This window comes from Apium graveolens, chromosome 2 (assembly GCF_009905375.1).
Source record: "Apium graveolens cultivar Ventura chromosome 2, ASM990537v1, whole genome shotgun sequence".
NCBI lineage: Eukaryota > Viridiplantae > Streptophyta > Magnoliopsida > Apiales > Apiaceae > Apium > Apium graveolens.
The window spans coordinates 18,434,240-18,450,427 of NC_133648.1; positions in this window are offsets into that span (position 1 = coordinate 18,434,240).

The following is a 16,188-nucleotide window of genomic DNA, read 5'->3' on the forward strand; positions in this document are numbered from 1 at the left end:
CCAACCAATGAGAAGAGGACAAAGAGGGAAAGATGACATCATAGCATGACATAAGCATGACATGGGAAGGAAGGAGATGTGGTTGAAGTAGAACCACACAAAGTTCAAGGTTAATAAGGTAATTAACCAAAACAAAACAAAAACAACCAACCAAAACAATCAAAGCAAAACACAAAATCATTTCTTTCATTCAACCAAGAGTTGCTCTCGGCTTTTTCATTTTTTAAGAAGCAAGAATTTCAAAATCCAAGATTCAAGCTTCCTAAATTGGTAAGATAATTCCCTAGTATTCCTTATGCATAGTTATGGCTATATTATAAGTTTAAGCCACCAATTCATTCTCTATCTTCTCCAAGAAATCAATGAAGAAGACAATGAATAGTGATATCAAGGTTTTTAACTTGATTTTTCTTGCTTTTCCTTTAAGATCCAAGCATTCCTAAGACTCCTCAAGGCTTCTTAAGGCTTCCTAGCTACTCACACCACTTCAAAGAAGGTATATCATCTCCAAACCCTAGCTTTAATTTGTATATTAGGTTGATTTTGGTTGTTAGGGTAAAGAGTAGCTTGAAACTTGTTTGTTTAAGAGTTTGGGTTGGAATGGTGGTGATTGAATTGTTGAAATCTTAAGATTTGGTTGAAAAATGTAGTATAGTGTAAATTCAAGTTTTAGGATTAAGTAAATTGATTATAATGAGTTGATTTGGGGCTGTTGTAATGTAGTTTGGATGGAGTTTTGATTGGGTTGTGAATTGAGGTTGAATTGTGGTTTTTTTGAATTGGTTTAAATTTGGGAAATCGCGTAAACATAGCCGTCGTAATGTCCGATTTACTTTAGACTGCTTTTGTTCATAACATTAGGACCCGAGAACCCCCTGCTAGATTTTGACCATTGCCATGTTTAGATAGTGCATGTTACGATCTTTTTTTTGATATGTAGTTCGTTTCATTCCGATGCACGGTTTAGGAGAAACGACCGTTTTAAGTAACGGCATTTCGCGAACAAAACTTTTCCCTCGCCTTACTTTGAAACCTAGGTTAAAGACCTTAAAGGACTAATTGAAGTATGAAACAATTATTGTAAGTGTGTTAGGCAGTTGGTAAGACACTCGCGAAAGAATCGCCTTAAAACTCGTAATGGTTAATTTATTAAAAATGGTGGAGCCGAGGGTACTCGAGTGACTTAAGAGAATTAGTAAGCGCAAAGCGAGCGTTAGAGTCTAAGTTGGTTAATGTATAGATTTACAAGTGACTTTGGTTTAATTCCAACTTACTTGTTGTTTATAGGTTACCAGACTCGTCCCGAGCCATTTGTAACCCCCAGTCGTTCAGGCAAGTTTTCTACCCGTTATACTGTTGTTGTGATGTATATATGTATATGCATTATCTTGTAATAGATGCATGATGGTTACATTAGCAAATTCTTGCGATATATTATAGCATGTGACATGGTACATATGCATGCCTGTTTCGTATTCTTGCCATATATATCTGTTGGTTCAGTTGATAATACTTATGCTAGAGAATAGCGGTAATTTGCATATACCCTTAGTATAGGGACCCAAAGGTGAAAACATTTTCTAAAACCGGGAGTCGAGGATCCTGAGTAGATTTTATATATATATATATATATGGTTATAGTTTTCAAAACTATTAATCGAATAAGGTTTATTCGATAACTTAATTTTATTAATGAATATTATCTTGAATATTCATTCGAGGACTTATGACTCCTTTATATTATTTATTGAATATTATTTCAAATATTTATTCGAGGGCTTATGACTCAGCTTATTTTATTTATTGAATATTATTTGAATATTCATTTGAGGATCTATGACTCCGATTATTTGCTGAGATATATTCTTTATTTTATTAAAGAATAATGTTTCGATAATCAAACTTATTTTCGATTATTCAAATAAAGATAGTACTTTTGTATAAGTATATCTTTGATTATTTAATTTTCATTCAAGTATAAGTTTAAAACTTCTACTTCAATTATTTTTATAAAGATTATTCTTTATGGGAATATTATTTAAATAATAATATTCAGATATTTTTATATTTTGGGACTGATTTATTTTATTAAATCAGCATCACTCCAAACATTCTTAAAAATGTTTTCGAGTCTTCAAACTGATTTTTAAAAGTTAGAGCGGATCCCAAAACTCATTTTTATATTTAAGATCCTCCTTTCGAAGGGGATTTAATACTCGCTCAAAACCTGAGGGATCCGGCTCTGTGGTGTATTTTATATTCGCAACAAGGTTGCTATTCTGATAAAAGAGTTTTTGATTACTTACCCAACACTCGGGAAGTAAAATTCTTGGAATAAGTTAATCCATTAACAGGCATCGCCTGGGAAATATTGGTGAGTTTTCCTTTCCAACTAGATACGACTTCTTGGTGGAGCCGTACCAACAAGTTTCTACTTGGGGAAAGGGGGGACGAGCTTTACGTTTCAGAGTCATGGATTTCATCTGAACTAGGAGTGGCGTAAGTGGTCGAGTAGCGCCGGCCCAGCCTTATTATATTGGCCCAAATGGCCTGGAAGTTCCGCTAAGGCGGTCCATTCCTTAGGAGTTCAGTGTTCGGTTGACAAGTAAATCCGACAGGTTCTCCTCTACATGTATAAAATGGTGGGGTTGCACTACTACGACTGATCATTGTAAGTGGTCTTCCTGGCGCGGCAAACTCCCGTAATGAGTTCATCATCCAAATGGATATTTCTGCAACACTACCCAGAGCACTTCGATAGAAAGGCTACGGTTGGGCGATTGTTGAGTGTTGGCAGGGTCAAGTTTTCAAAATGATGTTTGTATCAAATGAAGTATCTCGTAACTTCATTGTATTTTGATGATATTTTAAAAGATTTAATCTATTCAAATCTGGTCTTGTAGTCTCATCTATGTGATGAACTTTTGAAACTAATTATAACTTGAACGGTGGTAGTTCAAGTAGTATTTGGAAAAGATATAAGTATATTGGAGTATCTTGTAACTTCACCGTTTTAAACTTGTATCTAGTTAATGGTTGTCTTATGAATGACAGAGACTTTCAGAAAAACGTTGAAACAAGGTTAGATATATGAGATCACCTTGCAACGATATTTTTTTATACAGTTATAAACTGGAACTTTGTGTATATTATGCATGGAAGAGGACTTCCAAGATTTTGAAAAGTATATATGTATATATACTGAATATTTTGCGACTTCATCGCATTAAGATATTAAACTTTGTTCATTTATTTTGACCAAGACTTTCATGAGTACTATGAGAAGTCTCATATATTGTTAATCATATTATATATTATTTTTGTGGGCTTGTTGCTCACCCTTGCCTTCTTCTTTCATCACACAATATCAGATAGACAAGATGAACAGGACCAAGCTCCCGATTCGCAAGCGGTTAGAAAACGTCTGCAGTCTTCTGGAAGCATTGATTCCGATGTAGCTGAGGTAGGAACTACCAATAGGCTAGGCTTTCAACTTTTGATGTACCAGACTTATGTATAATATGAATTGTAATAATGGCAAAGAAAATGTAAATTTATTCAGAAACCCTTTTAAGGTGTATTGGCATATAATTGTGGAATAAAACGACTTGTGATTATTTTTGGATATTCATCTCTGAGACTATAACTTGTGGTGTGTGTGTTTAATGTGGGGTCACAGTACAGAGTAGTTGATTATTTATTAAGATTGGGTGTTATTAAGGGAAATGGAACTCGTGACAACCCGGATCCCCGACCCCGGATTTGGGGGTGTTACAGAAGGGCTGCAATCTTTCAAATTGGTGAAGATACTGCAGAACTTAAAGATGCTAAAAGGAGGATGATTGATGAAATCAGATATGCTGAGAGATGTTTGTTGAAGAACTATCTCAGAACAACTCCTGACATCAGAGAGATCAGAAGATGAAGTCAAGTCAAGATCTGTAACTGCTTAAATTCTGATATTTGTACAGGCTGGAGTTGTTATCAGAAGTTAAAGATTGGTAAAGCTTTAAGGATTGTAAGTTGTAGTTATCTAGTCTAATTCTCATGCATTTGTACTTAATGTTTTTGACATCATCAAATATATGTTAAACTTGTATATTATGCTAATTTACAAGTTGGGGGAGATTGTTAGATATATTTGATAATGTCATGGCTAATATGATTTATTTTTAGTTTTCAGATCTTACTTAAACAGGATAAATCAGTACTTACTGGAAGTCAGGACTTAAGGATATCAGTACTTATATTATCAGGAGATAATCATCAGAAGATGGATATCAGAACTTAAGTACTGAAGGACGTTCAGATAAGGACAACAGCTGATTAAAGGAAAGAAGATCGAGACAAACATAAGAAGAGATATGCATGAAGAAGGAATTCTATGAAGAATAGAATACTTGGAAGAAAAGATATCTAATTGATATATTTTAGGAAGCAGAATTATATTCCATATCAATTAGCAATTATCTTATAACTGTGTAGTTTATAAACACAGACATAGGGTTTACACTATAAGTGTTATCATTATCGAAAATATTATTCATTGTAACCCTCGCAGCTCTCGTGATATTTGTTCATCACTGAGAGGTAACAGTTCCATAGTGTAACAGAGTTTATTGTTTCAATAAAGTTTGTTTTCTGTTACTTGAGTTATTAAAGTTCGATTTGATTGTACTTTACACTGTATTCACCCCCTCTACAGTGTGTGTGTGACCTAACAGATGATTATACGTATTTTTAATTGATTTTTCTATTCCCGGATTTGTGATTCGTGTTTTTGAGTGTTCGACCCATTTTTAAATTCGGGTTTTGAGTTTGAGTGATTGTTAGAAGATTTTGTTGTTAGAGACGTGTAGATCGTTGAATTTCCAGTCGTTTGACACCGGTTTCGTGTGATTTGGATTTCGTTTTCGAGTCGCCGGAGTTTGCAACGAAGCTTGTCGACCATTGCTATGTTTTAGTCGGAGACTGGGTGGAGAAGGAGGATGGCAGGGAAGAGTAGCTGGGACGATGGTGAATGAATTGGCAGCGAAATCGAACCAAAACCGTGTTGTTTGGACCAGGAATTGACTTCGTCGGAATCGAGTTCCGGTGGCCGGAACCTCGCCGGGTTCTGGGATTGTGAAGAACACCGGCGGATGTTCTTGCCAACCCGGATCCGACCCGGTTGGGTTTTAAGTCAACCCGGTTTCGATCCTGAATTTTCCTAAGTTGATTTCTAGAAACTGTTTTTGATTATTTAATTATTTAGTTTTAATTTCATAAATTTAGAAAACAGTTTTTTTTATTCTAAATTCTAATAAAAATTAGATTTAAATTCTTAAAATTATTATTAATAATTCCTAAATTATTTTATTAATTTAGAAATTCGAATTTAGTTATTTAATTATTTATCTAATTATTTATCTATTTACTTATTATTTAGTAATTAAGTAATTAATTAATAAATTAGGATTAATATTTATCGAATATTATGAGTAAAGATTCGATAATTAATTAAATAAAACGAGTAACTCGTATCTATAAGAGTAATTGAACGAAGAGTTAGATTATTATTATTCGAGCGATAGTTAGTTATACAAAGAATATCATAATAATTATTCGTAACGAATAATTAAGTATAGATAATCTATTAAATTGTATAAGTTGTAATAATAACTATAATAATTCAATAATTATACGAGGAATGCGAGTAACTCGTAATTATACGAGTAACTGATCGTTGAGTTGGAATATGATTCGAATAATAACTTATTTATTCGATAAATAACGTAACAGCTTGTTGTATCTATTATTTATTTGTAAATAATCGATCTAGTCGAATAAGTAATAATAAATTGTAAGTATTTGTAATAAATGGTAATTAATCCTAATAATTAGGGATTAATTATTCTAAATGCAATAATTATTAAATAATTACTTATTAATTATTTATTAGTTATTTATCATTTATTAATTATTTAAAAATGATTAATTATTTTGATAATTAATCAAATAATTTTCAATAAATCATAACAAACTCATTTTAATTCCAAAAATTATAGAAAAAATATTTTTGACACTGATTTTTCCTAAAAAATTATTTTAGGGTTTAAAAATTTAGTAATAATTATTTATATTGGATAATAAATTGAATTATCAGTGTTTAATTGGTATTAATTAGACCGTTAGTCCGATTTGGGTGAAACGAAAGCCCTTTGACTCAGAAAAATGAATTCTTTTCATTAAAAATAATATTAAGACCTAATTTCTTCCAGAACTTAGTTGAATTTTTTACTTGTTCGATTATCAGTCGAAGTGCGTGCCGAGACGAGTCCGAAAAATTCCGGAAAAATGGGAAACGAGGCAGATGATGATCAGTGGAGCGATCTGCGAGTCGATTTTAATTCTAAAAATTATTTTAACTATAAAAATGATTATGTGCTCATGTGCTTATGTGCTTATGTGTATTATGTGGTTAATCGAGTCTTACTTGCTAATATGTAATATACGAGTCAGTCATAAGCGCATGGGTAGGTAATATGAACGATGTGAAGTCGATTCAAGATGCAATTGAAGTACGAAATGACTTAACCAGTCTATTTTTCTAACAGAAGCTAAGCCAGCAAGGCAGGTTGAGTAGGTGATAGACGAAGTTGATTTAATTGCAGTGAGTCGCGCAAAAGGCAAGTTTTCCCCTATTCTACTTTCGGAATAGTGATATTTCTTCAGATTCTTATTATGCTTGTACTCTTTTGATTCTCTTGTTCATATTTCATTTCGAATCTTGCTTATCCTTTTCATTTAAATTCATTGTTAATATTCCAATTGTTACTCACAATTATTGATATATTCTGGTGATTAGAATATATCAAAGCATACTGATTATTCCGGTTGCTATTCCAGTGACTGGATAATAATACTTTGGGGATTAAGTTTACTTAATCCTAAGGACCGGGACATAACCGGATCCTTGAGATGGGCCGTAGTGCCAGGGTGCCCGATTGGATCTATATAGTGAGATATAGATCTACACTGTATCCTGGCTGATCAGCAGGGTATAGATGCGAACTTGTGTCCAGTTTAGTTCGTTTTTATTCTCCAGTAATGGCCTTCTTTCTATTCTCGCGGGGTTATATCTTTGCAGATGTACCCGGGTTACGGATTCATTTAAATTGCTTTAATACTATTTATATTTTGCGGACTTGTTGAATAATTTTTGGCTCACCCTTTTTGTTGTTTTTCACCTTATTATTTTCAGTTAAGAAGGAATATGAAACCAAGCAGGAATCGAGTGGTAAAGAAGTGGGTCAAGCCTAGGGATCCTCTCATACCCAAGGTGTTGATCCCAATCCAGGAAGAAAGCTTTGAGTTGCCCGAACAGGTGGTGTGTAGATAGTTAGTATGTGTTTGAATAAAAGATGAACTTAGTTTAAAACTGATTAGACAATGGTTTATAATAAAAAGAGTTTGTGATATTTTAGATTTGGTTTATAATAAAGTAGTTAGTGGTTCTTGTTTTCATACTTCAACCTAAAAAGATCCTGGTTAGTGTTAAAGGGGTTTTGTTAGGTCCCAATTTGTTTGTAGAAGGGGGGGTTGAATGCAAACAATACCGTTTAGTCGAATAAAATGCGGAATAAAATTGTGAAACAAAATTCAAGTTAAATAAAACTTTTATTAAACTTGAAAGGTGTTACAACTACGGTATCGGTTACAAGGGATTAATCTCAAATCAATTATTACAAATCTAGAATAAATTCGACATGAACTTTTTCTATTTTTGTAATTAAAAGATCAAATGCTAAATGCGATTTGAGATTAAGTTCTAGGGATTTTAATCCGCTAGATTGATACACAAGAACAAGAGAGTGATTTCTAGTTGATTGGATTTAACTTTACAAGCTAGAAATTGTAATCTTGAATTAGCAGATAAGATGAAATATTTGGCTGCTTGTTCTCTTTTTGTTCTTGGCTTCTGTTTGATTGCTCTCTGTATGTGTGTTTGTTAATTGGATGCTTCTGCTGCTTTTTAATCAACACAGCCGAGATTAATGAACTGGTATGACAATCCTTTGTCCAATAATACTTTCGGTGTGACAATTTTTAGAGCTAGCAAGACAATTAAAATGAACTAGCAAGACTTTCGGTATAACTATTGATTGTCATACCGATTGTCATATTAGTTCAAATGAAATTGTTTTACTGAATTAATAAGTGATTTTAATCTAAATAATAATTCTATCAAGACAATCAACTGAATTAGCATGACTTTCGGTATGACTATCAATTGTCATACCGATTGTCATACTAGTACAATCAGTTGTCTTTTTAGAATTAAAACAGATATTAACCAATTAAAATTCTGAAAAACCTTAATATTAATTCAGAATTAATTAATCAATTAATTTAATTAATCAAATAAATTAATCTTTGCAGATATAAATTATTTTCATAATTAAAATTATATGACTTAATTAATTAATAGAGAATTAATACTAACCCTGAGCAGCATCCATTCTTCTGACAATCTTCTGAAAGTCACTGAGACTTATGAATCAATTCCGCCACTTCAATGCTGACATTCGATGTACTGTCTGGTTCATGAGTGACTAACTTTCGTGACGTTTCTTCATGTCTTGACTTTGCTGTTCTGATTGAATCCTTGTAATAAATGATACCTTGACGAGATCTCTGTCATTTGATTAAATCCACGATCTTGATTTATATCACTGAGGCATGATCAAATTCTTGAACTTCTTCCAGTGAATCTTCAAGTCTGCAGATGAACAATGTTTCTTTATTCTTTGACAGATGTTACTTTGTGAGATCTCTCTGATGATAGATCCACTATTTACTTATTACATTCTTATTTGAGTTGAGTTAAATACTCGAATAAACGAGTAGGCTATGACATATGCCTTTCAATCTCCCCCTATTTGCTTGTTAGACAATAACAACAAATACCTAGAGGATAACTCAACTAACAAATAAGAAAAAGATATAAACAGTAATGTAAAGTAAATAGCAGAAAAGTTCTGGATTATATTTAACATTTTCCAGATTCCAAATGAAATTTACAAGTGAATACAAGATAGATGTTCCTCTAGCCTGAACATATAACTACATTAGACTATCTTGATTCATAACGCTCTAATCATATTACATTGAGTTTTGAGCTAATTGACTTCAGTTGTCTTCTCTCCTGACTTCACCTTCTTCTAAATCTTGAAGCAATTCCTTGTCAAAGACACGATCCTTTTCTGAAGTGAAGCTTGCAGGTCTGACTGGTTGAACTCCAACTGACTTCAGCTTATTCTTGAGTTGATTGTACCTTTTAACATTCTTTTCACAATAAGCTTGAATCAAGTCAGCAGCTTGAGTCTTCAACATGGATGAATATCCAGCAGTTCTCAAATGATGTTCCATCCAGACCAGATGCTTAGCTGAGTAGTCTTTAAGAGATTGTACATCTAGCTGACAGATTTGAAGACAATCAGACTTAAAGAATCTCACCTGATGAGGATTGTTGACCACTTGAGGACTAGCCCTGCTGGCAAACTCTTTAAGCCTTTCTCGAAGAACTTCATTCAATTCTGAGCTTCTTTTGACTTTGTTTAAAAGAACCCAAATCTCTGACAAAGAACGATTCTCAAATAGATGAAGTGACACCTTGAAAGATCCTTCACTCTGACAATATACAAAAATGCTCATCTCATTTAGGGATCTATCAAAAGCAGCTGTGATCCTTGAGACTTCAGTCTTGATAGCATTCATGTACATGTCATTGTTAGGATTTGAGATTTCCAGCTTGTCAAGAAGATGTAAGAACTGCCTATCATTGTTAGTGCTAAGCTGAGGCATATCGAGTACTCTCCTAGCTTCATCCCATTTTTCACCAATCTTTAGTCTGACATCTCTTCTCCTTTCTTGAGCCTTAATGTCATGAAGACGTTGCTTTTGAAGAGTTTCTGTTCTTTGTATGTCTTTCCTCCTGTCAATGATCTGAGAGACCTTCTTGAGTTCAGCTTCTTTTCTTTTCATCTCTGACTGCTCCTTCTGAAATTCTTTCTCAAACATAGGATCCACTGTATCTTCCTCTTCCCAATCTTCAAAATCACTTTCCTCTTCAGCTTCAAATAACCCATCTTTATCTTCCTGAACTGGTTCAGTGGGAATGTCAAAAATGTCAAAATCATCCTGTTCTCCACTGTAGTAGACATCATCAGCCTTTCCTTTCTTTCCAGCAGAGGTATCTTTTTCTTTCCCTTTGGCACTACTCCCTTTCTTCTCCCCCTTAGTTGAGGGATCCTCTACCGACTTTCCTTTGGAACCTCCATCACCTCCAGAGCCTGATCCTCCACCAGACGGTCCTTCAAAATAAGCTCTTTGTTCTTCATTAGGGCAATGAGAATTCTTGATCATGTAATATAGGTGCTTCATCCCTTCATTGAGATGTTCCATGCCCGTCTCTATCTTTAGAAATCTTGAGGAGTCCAGTGAATGATTCATCTCAACGAGGTCTTCAAGAGAAGTCATTCTTGTGTGTAGAGAGCAGAAGTTGGATATGTCATCAGCTGATAAATTTGGAGTGTCCTGAATAGAATTGAGCTTTGGTATTACAGTGGTCTTTAGATCTGAGATGTCATTCCTTATGATTGCAAGCTGATTGTTGATAGAGGTGGAAGAAGAAGACCGTTCAACCACTTGTGCTTTGAATGCTTGAGCTTCAGCTTGACTTTTAGCAAGTTCTTCTTTTAGGGCAGCAATCTGAGCTAACAGGTTTACAGTATCAGTGTCTGTGTGTGCTCTCACCTGAATTTCACTCGTGTTTGGTTCACTCATCTCACGTGCATGTGTTTCTCTCAATATGATTGCTCGTGAGGAGTCTTCCAGTTGCTGTTCTTGTGTACCTACATTAAAAATCACCCTAGCCTCTTCAAGAGAGGTCAGTGGTGGTGCAATGGGAATTCGCGAGTCCCGATCCTCAGTCAAACCTATCAAATCTTTTGGAATAGATGTCTGAATTGCTTCAGGGATAGATTGACCGAGTTGCCCTCCACTTTCTCCAGATAAATCTGCGAGTGGAGAATCCCATAAGGGAGCCAGAGGTGTTGGATCTGGGAGGGGAGAAAATGACTCTATTAAAGATGGCGGAGAGTCAGATTTTCCCTCTGAAGCATGTGACTGCTTTCTGCCGTAACTATGGCAGGCACTGTAACCGACTCTACGTGCACTCCTCGCTGTGTGTCCTGAGTATGATCTGGGGAAGTGTATGGTTCCATTGTGAGTAATGGAATTGTGCTTGACTCAGTACAAGATGCCATGGCCCTATGGCGAATTTCAATAGATGCATCATGTTGAGAGAATGCCTCTAGTAACTGTTCATTGGCCATTTCAAAGTCCATGTCCTGTTGGGAGGACAAGGATGGGCTTTCAGATGCCTCAGAATATGTTCTTCTTTTCTTAGGAGGAGGCAGAGCTGAGGGTTCACTCATATTTAACAATGTACTACTTCCTAGTAATCTCCTGGGTAACATTTTAGACAGTGGGGGAGAGGTTGAGATAGTATGAGACTCTGTGTTTGGCTCTATGACCTGGGATTGAAGCTGTGGTTCTACAACTTCATGGTCAGCCCTATCAACCACTGGGGGTCTTTCAACAGAAGTAGGAAGAGAGTGAGAGTGAGGAATTACTACCTGTAATGGAAGAGCCTGGGTGGCTTGAACCACTGGAGGTTGAGGTTGCTGTTCATGGCCGGGAAGATTGAAAATAGGTAAGGGAATATAATTGGCCATGAAAGCAGATACAAGTACTGGAACTTGCATAAATTTGAAGGTTGTGTCTTGGCGAGTGTAAATCTTTTTGCTAACTGGAGGGGGTTCGGTTACAGCAGAGTTAGCAAAAAGGGCTTTGTGTTCAGGGGTGAGTAGATGATCTGCTATAAGCATGAGAAAACGAGCATAGTAACATGATACCCTACGATTTGTAGAATGATCACGTAAAGCAGAAGTTAGACGTCTCAAGAGAATGGGAAAAAGTAGTTTGCCAAAATTGATCCTTTGATTGAAAACAACCGCAAGACCAATATACTGCAGAGTGGAAGTGATGTTATGAAAATTGGATTTTGTGCAGTTGGCAAACACTTTGGAAAGTGTATCGAAGAAAATATCCCATTCAGACACCAAATTTGATTTAGAAAGTTTGGTTAAATTGATCACCCCTTGATAGTGAATAGCATTGAAAAAATTTGTGATATCATTTTCAGAGGGTAAATTACAGAAATTGTCTAGTGGAAAATTTAACGCACGATTGACGACTGTTTCATCAACTACATATTGTGTGTTTGCGACGGTGAATGAAAAAGATTTTGAATCATAGGCCACAGTAGAAGTTGTGCAAATCAGTCTAAGTAGATCGACGTTTAAAATCACATTTGATTTAATAGCAGAGCTAACAATCGAATGGTCATTTAAAAATCTAATCCATGGCTTAAATTTTTCAACATCATATTTTTCCGGATTAAAATAACCAACCTGATTATGCGCGACAATTTGGAAATTGAGAGCCATTAAAAATAATAATAAGACACACGGTTTTCAGAATTTTAAGAATAATATTAAGAAAATTCGAATAATTAAATTAATTTAATAATTCGAATTAAATTAATTATAATCGAAAAATTTAGACAGAAATGTATCTCGTTAAAATTCCTAACTCACAAACACAGTTTTGACAAACCAAAAGACACAAATCAGAAATTGAAAATAAAAATAAAAAGTTCAAAATCAACAAACATAAATTGAATTTGAAGAGGCAAACTGATTTTTATTTGTTTTTGTTTTTATTTAAGAAAAATCCAACAGCACCTCTGTATATATATACTTGTATGTATATATCACAAAGTGATGAATTAGTTTGTTGAGTAAAAACTCGAGCAAGGAAATAGCAGATTGTTGGTTTTAGTTCGAAGAGAGAGAAGAGAGAAAATTAAGAGAGAAAAACTGTTCGATTTTTTTGAAATGAACTGAACTGTTGAAATGGTTTAAAAACAATACAAACACATGCCTTTATATTACAGCTGGTATGACAATCCGGGATTGTCATACCGATTGTCATACCAGGCAAAAGAAGGAGAAAGAAAAACAATAGAATAAATATTAAAATTATAACTGGTATGACAATCTGATAGTCATACCGATTGTCATACCAGTATAATAATAAAATGAAACTAATTATATATATGGTTTAAAACTGGCAAGACAATTGATAGTCATACCGATTGTCTTGCCAGTATAAACTATACCGACATATACAAACATATGCAAACATATACTGAAATGACTTTCAGCAAGACAATTCAATTGTCTTGCCGATTGTCATTGCAGTAGAAAACAAAATAAAATAAAAGGAACAGACTTCTATATATGTACTGAAACTATATTACAAAATAGTAAAACTGAAATAAAAACTTATAATTTTTACAGAAACAAAGACAATATTTCATAATTAATTATTTTTATTCCAAAAATAGATTTCTGTTGAATTTTAGCAAATAAAATTCATAGAAAAACATTTTTAGAGGAAATAAGATATTCTGAGATATTTTAAATTAACAAGTAGGGAAAATAAAAATAGATAAGATAATATATATTACATAGAAATAAGCAAGAAATATGATAAAATGATAAAATAAATTTGCAAATGAATTTTTCATTTATGAAAAATTCATTTGTAAATTCATTCAAGAACAGATCCCAGATATTAACTAAATTAATCACTAAAACTATTCAACATGCCCAATTTACCAACTAATCCGGTAAATGTGGATTCGTCAAGTGGTTTAGTGAAAATATCTGCTATTTGTTCTTCTGTTGGAACAAAAAATAGTTCAACAGTACCATTCATGACGTGCTCTCTAATAAAATGATACCTGATGTCAATGTGCTTTGTCCTCGAGTGCTGCACAGGGTTGTTGGTGATGGCTATTGCACTTGTGTTGTCACATAAAATAGGAATCTTGTTCAATACAGAGCCATAGTCTCGTAGTTGGTTCCTAATCCACAAGATCTGAGCACAGCAGCTTCCAGCAGCAATATATTCAGCCTCGGCCGTTGAGTTGGAAACTGTTTGTTGTTTCTTGCTGTACCATGAGACTAGCCTGCTTCCTAGGAATTGACAACTTCCTGAGGTGCTTTTCCTATCAACAACACTTCCTGCATAATCTGAATCTGTATATCCGACAAGGTTAAAACCAGATTCTTTAGGGTACCAAATACCTAATTTGGTGTTCCCTTAAGATATCTTAAGATTCGTTTAACAGCAACGAGATGAATATCTCTAGGATCCGCTTGGAACCTTGCACATAAACATGTAGCATACATAATATCTGGTCTACTTGCAGTAAGATAGAGTAACGAGCCAATCATACCTCTGTAGCTTGTGACATCTACCTTAATGGAGTTTTCACATGGTCCAAGCTTGACAGCTGTAGTTGATGGAGTCCTTGCTGATGCAGAATCCTCTAGATTGTACTTTTTGAGGAGTTCCTTGAGATACTTGGATTGACAAATAAATGTTCCATCTAACCTTTGATTTACTTGTAATCCAAGAAAGAACTTCAGCTCTCCCATCATGCTCATTTCAAACTTGCTGTGCATTAACTTAGCAAATCTCTTACAGAGATTATCATTAGTAGACCCAAATATTATATCATCCACATAGACTTGGACTAATATAGTATCATTCTTATGTTTTTTAGAAAAGAGAGTTTTGTCTATGACACCTCTAATAAAGCTATTTTCAATAAGAAATTCAGAGAGAGTGTCATACCATTTTCTTGGAGACTGTTTTAGCCCATAGATAGCCTTGAAAAGAAAGAAGACAAAATCCATATGATCTGGATCTTCAAAACCAGGAGGTTGCTCTACATATACCTCTTCATCCAGCTTTCCATTCAGAAAGGCGCTCTTGACATCCATTTGATAAACTTTAAAGTTTGAAAATGCTGCGAATGCCAGAAATATTCTGATGGCCTCAAGTCTAGCCACTGGAGCATAGGTTTCATCATAATCAATGCCTTCAGCTTGAGAATACCCTTTAGCTACCAGTCTTGCCTTGTTTCTTGTAACCACACCATCTTCATCTAGTTTATTCCTGAATACCCACCTAGTACCAACAGCTTTCTTGTGTACAGGCCTAGGTACCAGTTTCCAGACTTGTTGACTTTCAAACTGATTGAGTTCATCTTGCATAGCAATCACCCAATCTGGATCAGACAGTGCTTCTTCAATTTTCTTAGGTTCCATCTCAGAAAGAAATCCTGAGAACAGACACTTATTTTGAGTAGCACGTCTAGTTCTGACTCCAACATCTGGATCACCAATAATCAACTCAAAAGGGTGAGCTTTATTCCAGACTGTCTACCTTGGAAGATGTGATCTTGATGATTCGCCTTGAAATTCATTGTGATGTTGTGTCCTACTAGATGATCCTTCAGCATCTCCCCCTGAGTTGTTGCCATGTTGACTTGAAGATTCTCCGTCAGTAGCAGTGGTATCTCCATTGTTGTCAAAGTTTCCATCACTATTACCTTGAGTATCATCAGGATTAACAGGTTCTTCACCAGCAACAACATCAGGTTCTTGACCATGTTCTGATTCTGAATCTGACGTATCATCAAACTTCAGTTTCTCAGAAGGATCTTCAGTTTGGATACTAGGGAGTTTAGTGTCATCAAATGTAACATTGACACTTTCAGTTACTTTGTGTTGATCAATGATATACACTCTATATGATCTTCTTCCATATCCAACAAAAATACCCTCATATGCCTTTGCCTCGAACTTACCACGACGATCATCTCCATCCTTGAGCACGAAGCATCTGGCACCAAATACATGAAAGTATTTGATAGAAGGTTTCTGTTCATTCAAAATCTCATAAGGAGTTTTCATGAAGTCTTTGTTGATTAGAGTTCGATTCTGAGTATAACATGCAGTATTGACAGCTTCAGCCCAAAAGTACATTGGAAGACCTGATTCATTTAACATCGTTCTTGCAGCTTCAATCAATGTACGATTCTTCCTTTCTACCACTCCATTTTGCTGAGGGGTTCTAGGAGCTGAAAATTGTCTGGTAATCCCTTTGTCTGTACAGAATCCATTGAGAAGTGTATTCTTGAATTCTGTCCCATTATCTGACCTT